The sequence below is a fragment of the Macrotis lagotis genome, chromosome X, assembly GCF_037893015.1.
Source record: "Macrotis lagotis isolate mMagLag1 chromosome X, bilby.v1.9.chrom.fasta, whole genome shotgun sequence".
Classification (NCBI taxonomy): Eukaryota; Metazoa; Chordata; class Mammalia; order Peramelemorphia; family Peramelidae; genus Macrotis; species Macrotis lagotis.
Genome location: NC_133666.1, coordinates 613,765,786 through 613,782,110, shown reverse-complemented (window position 1 = coordinate 613,782,110; position 16,325 = coordinate 613,765,786). Strand labels below are relative to the sequence as shown.

At 37.4% G+C, this 16,325-nt stretch overlaps 1 long non-coding RNA gene across 1 annotated transcript in view; it reads right to left on the bottom strand.

The window, feature by feature from the left end:
• Positions 1-1,907: 1,907 nt before the first annotated feature.
• LOC141499970 (uncharacterized) overlaps positions 1,908-16,325 on the bottom strand; it is a 44,799-nt gene continuing 30,381 nt past the window's right edge. Inside the window, exon 2 of the long non-coding RNA XR_012471806.1 lies at positions 1,908-2,138. This is a non-coding gene — a long non-coding RNA (uncharacterized LOC141499970). The remainder of the gene's footprint in view (positions 2,139-16,325) is intronic.

The following is a 16,325-nucleotide window of genomic DNA, read 5'->3' as shown; positions in this document are numbered from 1 at the left end:
TGGGGAAGCAATATGATATAATGCAATTTTGAACATTGGATTGATTGTCAAGAGACTAGGCTCTGTCAAGAATTTATTGTGTTACTCTTCTTTTCTGGTCCTTAGTAGTTGGGGGTGGGTTTCAGTTGTCAGATAGAAGTACCAGACTCCCAGCACTTTAGAACTGTGAAGAGCTTACTATAGCATCATTATCAGATAGCCTACCAGTCTTAGTTTAGATATACTGTGTGTTAGAGAACTCAGTACCCAATAAATTTGACTCCCCCCACCCAACAATCGTATGGCTGAAATTTATGGAATAAAAAAAATTAGAGCTGTAAAGGACCTTAGAGTTCATCTAGTTCAATGCCCTCACTTTATAGAGAAGGGATTCAAGATCGGGGTGGGAGGGAGGATTGGTCAAGGACACAAACTCAGGTCTCCAGACTCCCAGCCCAGGACTCTCCCCACTGGAAAGCACCAATGCTGAGATTACAGACTGTCTGCTGGCAGGTCAGCAAGAAGATACCTTCTTTCAGGAGAATAGAAGAAAAAATAAAACAAAATACTGGGCTCAGGGTGGGAGCACAAAACCTCATTAAAGAGGAATCCACCGCAGACGGGCTATAAAAGCTGAACATTGTAATGCTATAAAAATTAATGGCGACAGGCAAGAGGCTGCCTAGGGAAGAAGGGACTGTAACTGAGGGCAGCCAGACATGAGGTAGAGGAATAGAAATTAAAGATTCAAATCATACCAGTTCTGAGTTAGAATGGCCCTGAGAACTTAGCTAGAATGGATCTTGAAATACAGAACAGTGTCCAAGATGGAAAGGATCTTAGAATATAGCATGTTAGAACTAAGAAGGCAAACACCTTCACTATAAAGGCAAGGAAACTGAAGCCAAAAGAAAAGGACAGCTTGCTCGTGGCCATACTGAGAACTGAGACATATAACAATCCCATATTTCTATATTTTTATAGTGTTGTATGGTCTATAAAGTATCTTTTTGCAACAGTTCCATGATAGAGCTAAAATAAACTCTCATAGCTATATTTTACAGATGAGGAAACTGAGTCTCAGAGAGAGAGAAAATGGTTTACATAGATAGCCAGCAGCACAGTAAAGATTTAAATCTAGGTATTCTGATTTCAAATGCAGGGTTTCTATAGGATCTCATCTTGAGTGCCCTTTATAATCAATCTGATGCTTCATCAGCTCCACTACAGGAGAGAGAAAGAAGAATGATGGAATCCAAGTAGTCTGAGAAATAGAACTCATGCACCATTAAGAAAAACATGCCTCTTTTCAAGAGACCTTTCCTGATTCCCTCAGTTATTAATATTCATACACACTGAAATAAATTTTTGCATATTCTATGTTCCCTTATCTATGAACAGGTCTTACAGTATATGTCTCCCTGTAAAATGTAATTTTTGAAGGGCAGGGAATATTGTATTTCTGTGTGTATATGTCTAGTGTTTCCCAATGTCTGGCAAATAGTAGACTCTTAATAAACATTTCCTAATTAACTGATTGATTATATATTACTTATGATAATATTCTGTATTCTGTATTTAGCCTGTAAATCCTTGGAGAAAGGGCAAATCCATGAGGGTTGCAATCAAGTAGATTTGCCCACATTGTACAGGATGGTAGGAAAACCACTGGTCACAGATTCTAGAGTTGTTCAGTCATTTTTCAGTCATGTCCCTTTGGGACTTTCTTGGTAAAGATACTGGAGTGTTTTGCCTTTTCCTTTTCTAGTTCATTTTACAAATGAAAAAACAGCTAACAGAAGTGACTTGCCCAGGGTCACATAACTAGTATCTGAAACCAGATTTGAACTCAGGGAGATGAGTACCTTCTGAATCCAGATATAGTACTGTATCCACTATGCCACATAGCTGCCCTATGTTTCTAGGGATCTGGATGCCAATCTTTATTCCAGCATGCTAAGTGATCTTTGGCAAGTCACTCTAATCCTCTGGACTTCAGTATACTCATCTTTGAAATAAGATGATGCCTGAGATGTCTTTGAGCTCTAGTAGCCTGTAATTCTGCTCTTCTTAGTTCCTCCACTCCTCTGTTGCTTCATTAAGACATAGAGATGATACTGGGAACTGCAAAGTTGTTCAGGTACCAGCTGTGGCATGTCCTAGAAAAATAGAAAGATTTCAAATATAGACACAAGCCTAGCTGTAACTAGAGGAAAATGACTGGATCTTAGAACTTGGGAAGAAGCATTTGAACTCAAAGGGGCATGCTTCTTCCTTTCCAGTGCACTTGACCACCAGTTTCTGGGTCTTTTCCTTCTCTACCATATTCACATCATTGTTCCCTGCATTTCTAAAAGCCCAACCACACTGGTCCTTTGTCTTTTCTTCGAGTATTGTACCTCCTCCCTGTCTCATTGGCATAAATCTCCCAGGTCTCACTATAAAACCTGTTGACCCACTCACCTCAAATCACTATTGAGGTACTCTTGTCAATCTAGGATCAATGAAGACAGCCACCTTCCCTCACCACCATTCCCCTGAATGTTGCTTCTAGTCTTTTTCTTCATCCAGGGTCCAAGTGTAAAGTTGTGTTATTTAGACAAACCAAGGATTCCTGTAAAAACCTCTCCACTCTATCCATGGCATTGGCTAAGGTGTGATTTCAAGACTTTTTTCCATCCCCTATACAGCCTGCCCTCTGCTATGCTGGCCTCCCCAGTGCTTGCTTCATGTTGGCTTAGGCTCTGGCAGTTTTCCAAAACCTCATACTTTTATGATTCTTGCCCCAGTTATATGAATTGCTAGTTTTACCTCTAAGCCTGGGAAGTCTATCAACAAGTTGGTCACAGCGAGATGAAGCTCTCAGACACAGTAATTAACTCTTATATAGCCATGTAGATCAGCAGAAGTATGAGCCACCCTGACAAAAATCACAAATTCTACAAGTTTGTAGAATAAAGGCAATATAATAAGAGTCAGAATGCCCTCTTCTGGAACCTAGATCTTCATCAGAACCTCTGGATCTAGCAAAGTCCTTCCTAATGTACATTATTGCTCCCATTGTTCTAGAATTTCAAGAGCAATTTTATGACTAAAATTCTGACTCCAAGATTCTATGCTGCTATTATCTTATATCTATAATTGATCCCATGACTCTAATAGTCCAAGATTCTATAATTCTGTCATTTTCCATCTCTTAGATTTAATGTTTTTAAGGCTCTGTGGCTTTAACATTCAATGATTCTAAGATTCTATAATTTTCAGTTAATTCCAGAACAGTATTTGGGAAAATGCTGTTTCAGAGAATTGACAAAGTAAAGAGATTGTCATCTCCCTTTGGGGGCATCTTAGGCTTATTTATGTAGTCCTCAGCCCACAAGGACCCAAGAGCATCTCTGCAAAAGGACAGTCAATTAATTAGAAGGAGAGGGGGAGGATCAGATCACTAGGGAAAGCCAGGTGGAGAGGAGAGATTGGACTGGAGGGAGGGAGGGAAGAAGACACATTTCCTGGTTGATTCTCCTCATTTCTTTCCCTTTCATATTTGATTTCCGTCTCAATTTGAGTAATTATTCCCCACTCAGTGTCATTTCTTTCCTTCATTCAAGTGGGGGGGGGGAATACACCCGCATCCTTTTTTTCTTCTATTTTTTGTTCTTTTTTTCAGGATTGGCACAGCTGCTCCCTGCAGGGGGCAGAGAAGGCTGGAATGGGGGGGGGGGGAGAATCAAAAGACAGAGAACTCTTGAAAGTTCCACCAAGTTTATTCTCCACTAGCTTTTTTCCCCAACCCCCATCCCTAACTACTGTGAGTATTCTGAACTGACAAAGGTCCCCTTACATCCATTCCTCTTAATCCTTTTCTAGGGGCTTTCATATTCAGTCTCCTTAGAAACTCACCTCAGCCCTGAGAAGGAGGTAGATATGGCATTGCAAAAGTTATCAGTCTCATTAGAAAGATGAGACCACTAAAACCCAGAGAGGAAAAATAGAGTTCATGACAGAACTAATACTTGACCTCAGATCTTCTGATCACTTTTTCCCACTGCGGTGATTTCTCCCACTCCATTCAGATACAAGTGGAGGTCAATCAAAGGTGTTCCATAAGGTTCCCCCCATCAATTTGATGAACTTTCAGGATATGGACCTTTGCCCAAACACATATGACAGGGCATACCTTCACAATTTGTGAAACCAACTCAAAGCTGCTCATAATATACTTTCCTTGTCTTTTCTCTTTTCCCTTAGAGTAAAGCAAAGTTGGCAGAAGGGAAGTAGAAGAGAGGGAGAAGGATTTCTATCTTTTCCTTCTCCTTTCTCTGTCTATGAACAGCTGAAGCACTTGGCAGGGGCAGGCTCATTTGTGTTTACTCAATCTGACCATGATGTTCATGAATCTCAAAGCTTAGAATCTGAACTTCCCATCAGAAAAGAAAGATTTCCTAGGCAATAACATCTGGGCATCTTTGGAAATCATCCCCAAAACCACCCTCCATTAGAAAAGGCTTCTCAATAGAAGATTGAAGATTAAAACTGAAGGATTACTGCCATGATCTGGGAATAATCAGAAGAGGAAGTCAGCCTCAGGATTTTTCTAACCCCACTTTTCAAGCCCATGGTATGGGGAATGTTTGTTGGACTGCCCTTAAGGTGTGGTGAATTCATTGGGCTGCTGAATTATTTTATGTATTTCTGCATATACTTATGGATTCCTGTGAACCTTTGTCATCTTATGCATTTTCTGTAAGTCTTAAAATTAAGAGTATTCCACTATCTGATGCCCATAGTATAGACTGATATTGTACACTTCTGGGAATGGTGAGCATCTCAAGGACAGACACACTTTTGCCTTTCTCTCTATCCTAGCATGATGCCAGAACAAACAAGTGAATTGGATTTGAGTGAGGAGGGCTGTGCTAAGTCATCAACCTCAGTTTCTCTTCTAGAGTAATTTGGGTCCAGTGGCCAGATATGGACCAGGATAACTGGGGATGGCTCTGGATGCAAGGTAGTCAGGGGTAAGTGACTTACTCAGGATCACACAGCTAGAAATTAAAGGTCAAGTGTCTGAGGTCACACTTGAATTCAAGACCTCCTGACACCAGGGTTAATAAATGTTTAGTGACTGACAGTGCTGATTTGAGAGTTGGCTAGTATAAAAACTCAATTGTAAAAATATAGACTAAGAAGTTTCATGAGCATGGTGTATTTAGAGGTTTTCCTGGAGTACCCCAAGTAGGGGCAATGAGTCAAAAAGAGAAAATCACCATCTTTAGCCCCTGGATATAACTTCAGCCACAGCCCTTTTGAGCCTGGAATTTTGGAGGGTTCTGGGTAACACAATGAACATTACCACCTGCAACATTCCAGGCTTTGTCTTATCCATACTGGAAGCAAGGGAGCATGAACACCTTGGACAATCACCCAAGCATAAACTCTGAGAAAAAGAATGACCCTAAGGGTTCACTTCATCCAAGCTGCCCCTGAACAATCTTCCCCTTGACAATATCCCCTCTGCTTACTATTTCTCAAAGCATCCACTTGTACAAGCAGCTCTAACAGTTAGGCAGTTTTTCCTTTTATTAAGCTTGTCTGTCTCTTTCCTTGCCTGATGTTCCTAGCTCTGGCCTCTTAGGGCCACATGGAATGAGATGAAGTCTTCTGGCTCATGAAAACTGTTCAAATACTAGGGAATAATTATAATTCTCCCTAATGCCAGGTCCTCCCTTCTCAAGGCTAGATATTATCAATTTCTTGAACAATTCCTCATATGATCTGATCTCCAGTCTCGCTGATCCAGTCCATCAATATACTGCTAGCATGTAGAAATAGGGACTAAAGCTGATCTCATTAATAGAGGGAGCTCCCAGTTGAAGACATTCTTTCTACCACTTTTCACTAATCAGATAGTCTTACTTAGCTACCTAGAGCAATAAGAGATTAGTGTATTGGCCAAGGTCACATAGCCCATGTCAGAAATTGCATGTGAACACAAATCTTCCTGCAGGTATCCGAGAATGATTCCCTAGCCATGATACTTGTAGTCAGATCTAGACAGACTACAGTAAATTTGTTATTCATGAAAAAAGGCGTACTCCCTTCCCTCAGGGAGCTCCCAATCTAGGAGGGCAGAGAAGACATGGATTTATTTATTCCTTTAAGATCATAAAAGAAGCAAAGACTTAAGACTGGAGATTCAGAAAATAAGCATGAGACTGGGGGATGGGTGGGAAAGAAGAGATCAAAGAGGGTTGGCAAGGCTTCCTGGTACTCATGCTCTATTCTTAAGCCTAGAAATGACTTGAGTTATTTTGGTTTTTCTTGCAAAGTGCTGGTGAGCATATCCTTGATGAATGTCAACTTGGATTTTTAAACCTTCATGTAACTCCCCAGCACACAGTGCCTCTGACATTCCTAGTGGAATATCCAGTGCACTAGCTCATTACAAATGAGCCCAGAGCATAGGGGGATCTTGCTAGCAAAATTAACTTCAAAAGTTTATGTCTCTGGGACTCAGTTTCCTCCTCTGTCATATGAGAATAATAATAATAATAACACCTGCCTCTTAGGACTATTGAGAGAATCAAAAATAAGATTATGTACAGAGTTTTATAAACCTTTAAGCACTGAATAAATGAGTTATTGTTAAATATTATTTTTAGTTTTACAGAGTTTTGTACTGTCTCATTTAATCCTCAAAAAATCCCTGTGATATAGATTCTGTTTTTTATACTTATTTTAATTCTTCCCACATAGTTTGTGATCATTGACAATGGCTTCCTTGTTGTTCCTCACATAGGATTCTATTTCCTAACTCCCTTCATCTTCACTTGGTATCTCCCATACTTTCCTGTCTTCTTTTGCGTCATAGCTAAAATTTGACCCTATGCAAAGAAACTTTCCCAGGCCCCCTTAATGCTTGTGCCTTTACTCTTAGGTTACCTACCATTTCTCCTGTATATAATTGTCTATACATGGTTGTTTTCATGTTGCTTCACCCATTAAACTATGAGTTTCTTGAAAGTAAGTATACTTTTGTTTTGCTCACTTTTCTTTGCAGGCATTTAGTAACTTAATCCATATATTATATTAATATAATATAATATAGTTAAATAACTTCTCTACTAGTTCATTAGTTAGCTTTCATTTATTCAAGTAGTTAATGTCACTGATGGAATTTGAAACTGGGTCTTTACTAATTCCAATTTTCTGTTCACTCTGTCAATCTAGTTCTATAAGGACCTATGTATGACCTCACTGGTAGGACTCCTTCTATCAGTGCAGGTGCCAGGCCCTCTAATACATGTGTGATGGGCTGCTCTGGTTGGAAAAAGTCCACCCTCTACCCCTTTGGTAGTAGATTTCTCTGTACTTGGCTAGGTTAGTCCTTGAGTGACAGATACACAATTCATTGCCAGACCCAACTTAAATCTTTCCTACTGGATGGAACCTATAATGGTTTGTATTCAGCCGGCCTAGCTTTGAAGTGTCCAAGTCACTCATCACCACACCATAATAAGATATTGGTGGTCTGGTATCAATACATTTTCATCATCATCTTCTTCCTTATCATAAACTACCAAACTGTAACCCACAATCACTAAGAGAAAAGCATTTAAGAATGCCATACCTAATACATGTATCCTAAAGTGTGGAATGAAAAACTTTCACTTAAAAGAGCTAAGTGGAGGAAATAAAACACATCTGGGAATAAGATGAGGTCCATATCATCCTGTCTACTTCTGAAGTTGTGCCAACCATATTCAATTTAAAACTCAATACTTTTGTTTAATTACCAAAAAATGCTATTTTATCTATTCTTCAATAGTAGAGACAGGGACTGTACATGGATTTAATTGGAATAGGGAACTTACAACTGAGGAAAACATCTTTGTCAATATAGGTTAGTATCATCTCTGCCAATCATAGTCTTAGAGGGTTGCTGAGGGCATTTAGTTAAGTGACTTTACCAGGGTCATACAGCCAAGATATGTCAGCATGATACATCCCAGAACTATTTCTGTGTAAACTCCATCAAACAAAATAAGAATTAGATAAAAATGGCAAAAATAATTGATATTTATATAATCCTATATATTTACACTTTGTATAGCAATTTCATTTGAAAATACCAGTAATCCTATGAAGTAAGAGCTACTGTTTCCATCTCCATTTTTCAAATAAAGAAATAGAAGTTTAAATATAGGGGGAGTGAGATGTAGAGGCACAATGCAGACAAGCATCCCTAGCTAGGATTTTTAACCCAAGATTTCTTGACTCTAAGATCATGTTCTATCCAATTATTACAAGAAATGATTAAGTTTCCTTATGATTCTCTAATGAACTTATATATTAATTCATCCTATATTTAATTACCCATGTTTAAACCTCATCACTTTACCAAGTTGCAAGTTCAAGAAGACAGGGACTATATAAATCCCCCAACAACTTTGTATATAGTAAACATTCAATGAATGTTTGTTAAATTAAATTCAATTGAATTGACAGGCAGAACATATGAGGGAGGGGAATAAAGATCAGTGTGAAGATGTTCTGGGAAGAGAAATATGTCAACAGATGTTTCCTCCCTGAAATTTCAGAATAACAGTTAGAAATATTCAAGAAGGCAACAAGTTTGTGGGATCATAGATTTGGAGCTGAAATCTACCTTGCCCAATCTCTTCATTTTGCAGGTAAGTAAACTGTGCACCAGAAAGAGTGACTTACTCAAGGAAGAATTAGGATGACATGGAGAATATGAGATGAGATGTTAGAATCCAATCTTGAAAGTTTGAGATGACTTTAAGGTGGTCATGAAGTATCATCCATAGACCTCCTATAGTACCTCCTATATAAAATAGAAACCATACTATCCTGATTCTACCATAATAGAATCACAGAGAGCTAATGCTAGTTAGAACCTTCAAACACAATGTATCAGAATAAAGAACAGATAATATTAGAGCTAGAAAGGAGATCTAGTAATCATCTAATCCAGCCCCCTTTGCCTTTCACTGAATGGCACATTGCAGATCTACAATACAATACATTTCCATTGTCACCGAAGGAAAATTTGATCCATATAACCTCCTAATCACTTAGCTGACTGAAAGTTAATTAAAGGCAAATTCATTCAGACAGATGGTCTGGGCTCCATCAAGGACTGAGACAATTTGTGGTAGGTCCAAGTTCCTTGCCTCCCTGATCTTTTAATCCAAATTCTACCTTGTTTCTCAGATGTGGAAGCAAAGAAAACAATGTTGAAGCTAGGTAAGAACACAGAACATGTTAGACGTGAAAGAAATCTGAAAAGATAAAATACAAAATATCAGAGGTGGAAAGGAGTTCAGAAACCATTAGTCCTACTCCTTAATTATATTCTATTTTAATAATATATTATTTTTTCCAATTATATGTCAAGATAATTTTTAACATTCATTTTTTACAAGATTTTGAATTCCAAATGTTTCTCCCTCCCCTCTTTCAAAAATAGTAGACATTTTGATATAGGTTATACATGTGCTATTATGTAAAACATATTTCCATATTAGTCACAGTTGTAAAAAAGAAGAAATAGATCAAAAGGAAAAGAATCACAAAAAAGGAGTAAAGTAAGTGAAAAAATTTTACTTTGATCTGGATTCAGAGTTCATCAATTCTTATCTGGATGTGGATGGCATTTTCCTTCATAGGCCCTTTGTACTTGTCTTGGATCATTGTGTTGCTGAGAAAAGCTGTCATTTATAGTTGATCATCATACATTGTTGCTGATACTGTGTACAATGTTGTTCTATTTCTGCTCATTTCACTTTGAATCTGTTTATACAAGTTTTTCCAGGTGTTTTTGAATTCTGCCTATTTTTCATTTCTTATTGCCCAATAGTATTTCATCATATTCATATACCACAACTTGTTCAACCATTCCCCAATTGATAGTCATCCCCTCAGTTTCTAATATTTTGCCACCATGAAAAGACTTATTATAAATATTTTTGCACATATGATCTTTTTGGAATCAGACCTAATAGTATATTACTGGATCAAAAGATATTCACAATTTGTCTGTCCTTTGGGTATAGTTCAAGTTTATCCTTTAGAGTAGTTAGATCAGTTTCTAGTTTCTATAAGGCAATAGGGTTAAATGACTTGCCCAAGGTCACATAGCTAAGTAATTATTAAGTGTCTGAATTCAAATTTGAACTCAGGTCCTCCTGATTCCAGGGCCGGTGCTCTATCCACTGCCTATCCAATTTTCCCACATTTGCTCTAATATTTATCTTTCCTTTTTTGTTTTCTTAGCAAATCTGATATGTATGAGGTGGTGCTTTAGAGATTTTATTCTTTTTCCTCTAATCAAAAGTGATTTAAAGAACTCCTTCATCTCCCTATAGGTAGCTTTGATTTCTTCATTTAAAAAATGCCTGTCATATCCTTTGACCATTTATCAATTTGGGGAATTACTTCAATTCTTATTAATTTGACTGCTTTCTGAATATTTGAGAAATGAGGTCTTTATAGGAGATAGTTGCTGTAAGGATTTTTTCTGAGGACAATCAGGTGATGCACCAGCCCTGGAATCAGGAGGACCTGAGTTCAAATCTAGTCTCAGATTCTTAATAATTACCTAGCTGTTTGACCTTAGGCAAATATTTAACCCCATTGCCTTGCAAAAAAAAAGATTGTTTCTAATTTCCTTCTAATTTTGGTTGCATTGGTTTTGTTTTTATAAAACTTTTTAATTTAATATAATTAAAATTATCTATTTTGTATATCTCTACATCTTCTTTGGTCATGAATTCTTCCCTTCCCCATTAATGTATTTTGTTACTTTTTCCCCAGCTCTCCCATTCATGCCCTGGAAGGGTCTTTGTGAGGAAAGGTGATGGGAGTAGAAAAGAGAGGAAAATCTTGTAACAAATATATGTAGCCAAGCAAAACAAATTCCCACATTGGTCATGTTCAAAAAAACACATGACATTCTCCACATTTAGTCCTTCCCCATTCTGTGAATAGATGGATTGCATTTTTCATCATTTCATCTGAGATCATACTTGATCCTTTATCTTGAGGTTCTCCACATAGTTCCATTTTTAATGTTGTTATTTTTACATAGACTGTTTTCTTGGTTCTTCTCACTTTACTCTGTATCAGTTCATATAAGTCTCCCCAGGTTTCTTTGAAATCATTACCATCATAGTTTCTTATATCTCAATAATATTTCATCACATTTTTATCATAATTTGTTTATCTATACCCCAATTGATGCTAACCCTTCATTTTATAGATAAGGGCACCAAAGCCAGGAGATAAGAAATGACTTATCCAATAAGTTTTTTTTTATTTTTAAAATATTTAAATAAATTTATCTTCCAACCATATTCAAAGAGAGTTTTTAAAATTCAATTTTATCAGGTTTTGAGTTCCACATTTTCTCCATCTCTCCTTTCCTTCACACTCCCCTTGACAGCAGGTAATATGATATAGTTTTATATATGTTTAACTATGTTAAACATATTTCCATATTAGTCATATTGCGAAAGAGCAATCAAAACAAAAGAAAAAACATGAGAGGGAAAAAATTCAGAAAACAAAACAAATTTTTAAAATTGAAAATAATTTGCTTTGGTTTGCATTCAGATTCCGTAATTCCTTCTCTGGAAATGGATGGTATCTTCTATCATGAGTCCTTTAGAATTGTCTTAGATCATTGTACTGCTGAGAAGAACAAGTCCATCATAGTTAATCTGCTCACAATGTTGCTGTTCTTCAGGTTCTGTTCACTTCACTTAGCAACAGTTCAGACAAGTCCTTCCAGGCTTTTCTAAATTCTGGCCCCTCATAATTTCTTACAGAACAATAGAACTCCATCACATTCATATGCCATAATCTGCCATTCCCCAAATGATGAACATCCCCTCAATTTCCAATTCATTGACACTACAAAAAGAGCTACTACAAATATTTTGTACTTGAGGGTTTTTCCCCATTTCTTATGATCTCTGGAATACAGACCAAGCATTGTTGGGGGAAAAGGGTATGTATACTTGTATTGCCCTTTGGGCATAGTTCTAAAATGTTTTCCAGAATACTTGGATCTGTTCACAACTCCATGCATTAGTGCCCCAGTTTTCCCACATCCCCTCCAACATTGGACATATTTCTTTTTTTCCATATTGATCGATCTGATAGGTGTTAGGTGGTACCTCCGATTTGTTTTAATTTGTATTTCTCTAATCAGTAATCAAGAAGATATTGGCTTGGGACAGCTAGGTGGCGCAGCGAATAGAGCACCGGCCTTGGAGTCAGGAGTACCTGGGTTCAAATCTGACCTCAGACACTTAATAATTACCTAGCTGTGTGGCCTTGGCCAAGCCACTTAGCCCCATTGCCTTGAAAAAAATCTAAAAAAATAAAAAGAAGAAGATATTGGCTTGTGCACTTTTCTTGTTACTTCTTGAATTGTGCTGTATTTCTCAACTAGATTGTTGTCACTAGATCTCTCCTAGACTCTCTTTTCTATTAGAGATATATATGTACGTATATATGTATATATTTTTAATATATACATCTATATATACAGATACAGATCTTCCCTGATTTGAGCATCTCTTCAGTTACCAAGGATTCAGTTATCACTGCTATACAGATGGTTCCCAGATCCAAATATCTAGCCTCAGTCTCTATCCTGATTTCTGGTCTTAGAACTGCCTAGTAGATATTGATAACCAGGATGCTATATGGGTGACTCAAAAAAAAAAATCCCAAGAAAAGCTCATAGCTATTTTCCAAAAATTCACCCCATTCCATGACTTCCTTATTTCTAACAAAATCACAGCTTCCCTTCCAAATTCTAGTTCATAATCTCAATATTTTATTCAATTCTTATTTTTTCTCATTTCAAATATTCTGTGCTAAATCCCACACTTTGTACATAGACATCACTTAAATACAATCCATTCTCTACTCACTCAAGCACTGTTCAAAACTACATCACCTACTACTTCATTAGACTCCTAATTGATCATTCTACCTCAAGCCTCAATCTTCAGTCCATTTTTACTTTGTTGCCAAAGAATTTTCTGAAAGTGCAAATCTGACTTTATCACTTCCTTGTATAAAACACTCAAGTGTCTTCATATTGCCTCTTGGATAACATACAAGCTCCCTGTTTGGTATCAATGCCATTTACCTTTTCAATCATTACATGACTCCACTTTATACATTACACATTATACATTAGTTTAACTGACCTAGTTCATCAAAAACATTTCATCTTCCTCTCTCCAATTCTGTCTCCCAGCCCTGGAATTCTCTCTCTCCTCATCTCTACCTCTTAGAATCTCTGCCTTCCTTCAAAATTCAGCTCAAGAACCACTTCCTCATGGACAACCTTCCAAAGCTCACCCCCTCTAACCATTAGCAACTGACCTTTTGTAATTATTTTGTAACTACTCTTAAATACATTTTGTATTTACATTTCCTATTGTTGTACATGTCACTTCCCCTAATGAGTATGTAAGTTCTTTGAGGGAAGTCACTGTTTAGGTTAGTTATATTACACAATACACTACTTGATATGATGTCTGATATAAAATAGCTCAGCATTTGTCATCAGATACATTAATTGAAAATGCTTGGTTTGGAGTCAAAGGAGCTAGATTCAAATCATGGTTCTGCCATTTGTTCCCTGTGTGACCTAAAGGAAGCCATTTTTCTCTGTCTGTTTCTCCATCTCTAAAATGATTATATAGGATTAAATGCTATAGGTAAGAGAGGAGAAGGTAAAGGAAAGAGGAGTGGAGAGAGGAGGAGAAGGGGGGAGGAAAAGGAATGGAAAGGGAAGTAAAACTTAGATCAAAACTTTGCTGAATCCTAGACCAAGATTCTTTTTACTACACTTTGTTGTATGAAGTGGTGACTCAACAAAACTACCACAGCACCATAGAGGAATCCAAAGGAAAAGGTAACTAGAAGTCAATATAGAATATGATGTATTTATTAGCAATTCGGGAGATAACTGTTGTCACAGTGGATAGAGTGTTGTACACTGAGTTCAAATACTGTCTCAAATACTACCTGTGAGGCAGCTACATGGTGCAGTGGATAGAGCATCTGCCCCTGGAGTCAGGAGGACTTGAATTTCAATCTGGCCTCAGATACTTGATACTTACTAGCTCAGACACTTAAGTAATTTGGGCAAATTAATTAATCTAAGGTAATCTTCAGTCGTCCTGTTGCATATTGGGTCACTGTACCAAATGATTCTGGAAAAGAGAGCAAGGTTGGTGACTTAGAACAGTACTCTCCTCATTCAAATCCAATTCATCAGCTTGTCCTGGCATCACCTCCCTGATGTCATGGTCTTCAAGAAAGAAGCACAAAAATCATCTGAATTCTCCTCCTATTCCCCATGTCTTCCTTAAATTTCTCATGTTTCTTTCCCTGATCTCTGCACTGAATTTATCTTTGCTTAAAAATCATATCAACCTTTATAATTCTTAAAAAGATGCCTGAATTCAGAAGAATCTAGTGACTTGCCCAAGGTTACATAGCTAATAAGTAAGTCTTCTTGACTTCAAATCAAGCTAGGCAATGACTTTACCTTTTTTTGGAGAGGAGAAAGGATGAAGGATGATAATATAAAGTACACATCATTTTGTGAATGTCAATTGAATTTTTAAAGCTTTATATAACTCTCCAGCTTACTGTGCCTCTGACACTCCTGGTGGCTATTTGGCATGCTCCCAGGGGAAGGGAGTAGGAAGAAAAGAGGAATCCAACTAATAAGATTACTTCAAGGATATTAATACCAGTCTATGATTCTGTGCCTCAGTTTCCTCCTAGAGATATAGGAATAGCAATAGGTGCTATTTCACTGAGACCAAGCCAGGTGTCAGGCTAACCATTCTCGCAGATCATTATTAGTGTTTGCATGTGATATATTAACCTATCAACTTGTAAGTTCCTTGAAAGCAGGACATATTATAAATAACTTGCAAGCTTTTAACTTTTAATGGCACTTACAAGCATTGTCTCATTTGATTCTCATAAAAACCCTGCAAGGTAGTTGCTATACCCATTTTATAGATGAGAAAACTGAAACTTAGATAAAGTGACTTGCCCAGTAAGTATCTGAGATGAGATTTGAACTTAATTATCTCTGGCTAAAAGTCCAATTCTCTATCCCAACTGTTTTATAAGCCCCAATGCTAAACACAAAAGGCCTAGTATAAAATCAATATTTTACAAATATTAAATTTGTCGAATTAAAGATAAACCCAGTCTCTTCCCTAATAATCTAGAAGCAGAACATGCCATTAACACATTTAACTATAGATTACAATGTGCCTGGAACATAGTAGTAGCTTTTTAGTTAGAGTTGCTTTATTATTCCATGACAAGTTTGAGCAAGGAAGATCATAGAAACTCTCAGAAGAGTTCATATTTGAGTTTGACTTTTTGAAGCAGGTAGCAAAGGCATTCCAGGGAGAGGAATTAGAAGGAGCAAAGGTACCATAGTGGAAAAGCCAAGAGTGACTTGGGTGGATGGAGGTGATTATTCCAGTTTGGCCAGAACATAGTATATATAAAGGGGAGTTCTGAAAAATAAAGCTAAGACAGTGCCAGATTATGGAGTCAATAGGTCTGTGCACGTGTCTTTCCAAACCAATTTTTATTACTATTATTATCAAACAGATTCAGGTTGGCCAAGGGGAATGGGGAGGGGGTGGCAGGAACAGGCTCATTCACTCAAGCAGATGTGACTGACTGCTGGAGACTGACCCTCCAAAACCACCCCCATTCAAATGGAATTGGAAATACTTCGCCAGGCTCCCAAACTGCTAATTGCTTGGGGCAAAGCTGCCAAAAATGTACATTTCTAATTAAAAGAGAAATTAATCCTCACCCAATGACTACCTGCTATCTCCAGCCTGTGGAGCCCCAGTTTTCCGCTGCTAATTAATGTTATCGGCGATTAGTTCTATTTACATAAGCAGATATAATTCAGGCTTCTCTGCTTGGGTTGATGGGGAACTTTTCTTTTTTTTAAGTCAAAAAAAAAATAATTACCCTGATCCTGTCTCCTGTATTCTAATCACAAGCTTGCAGGGTTCCCATGACCATGTTTCCTAAGTCTGTTGAAGGTATTTCCTTTGATGAACAGGGTGCTTCTTTGAAAGGGGGGGGTGAGGAGAGAGAAAGTTGAAAATTGCTTTTGAGTATCTCAGAAGAAAAAGAATTTAATAGTTCTTACATGAAAGTCTTGATGGATTAGATAATTATTTACCATGCCTGGCTTTGAATGTTTTTGTTACCCAGTTAAAGAGACGATAAATGCCGCATTA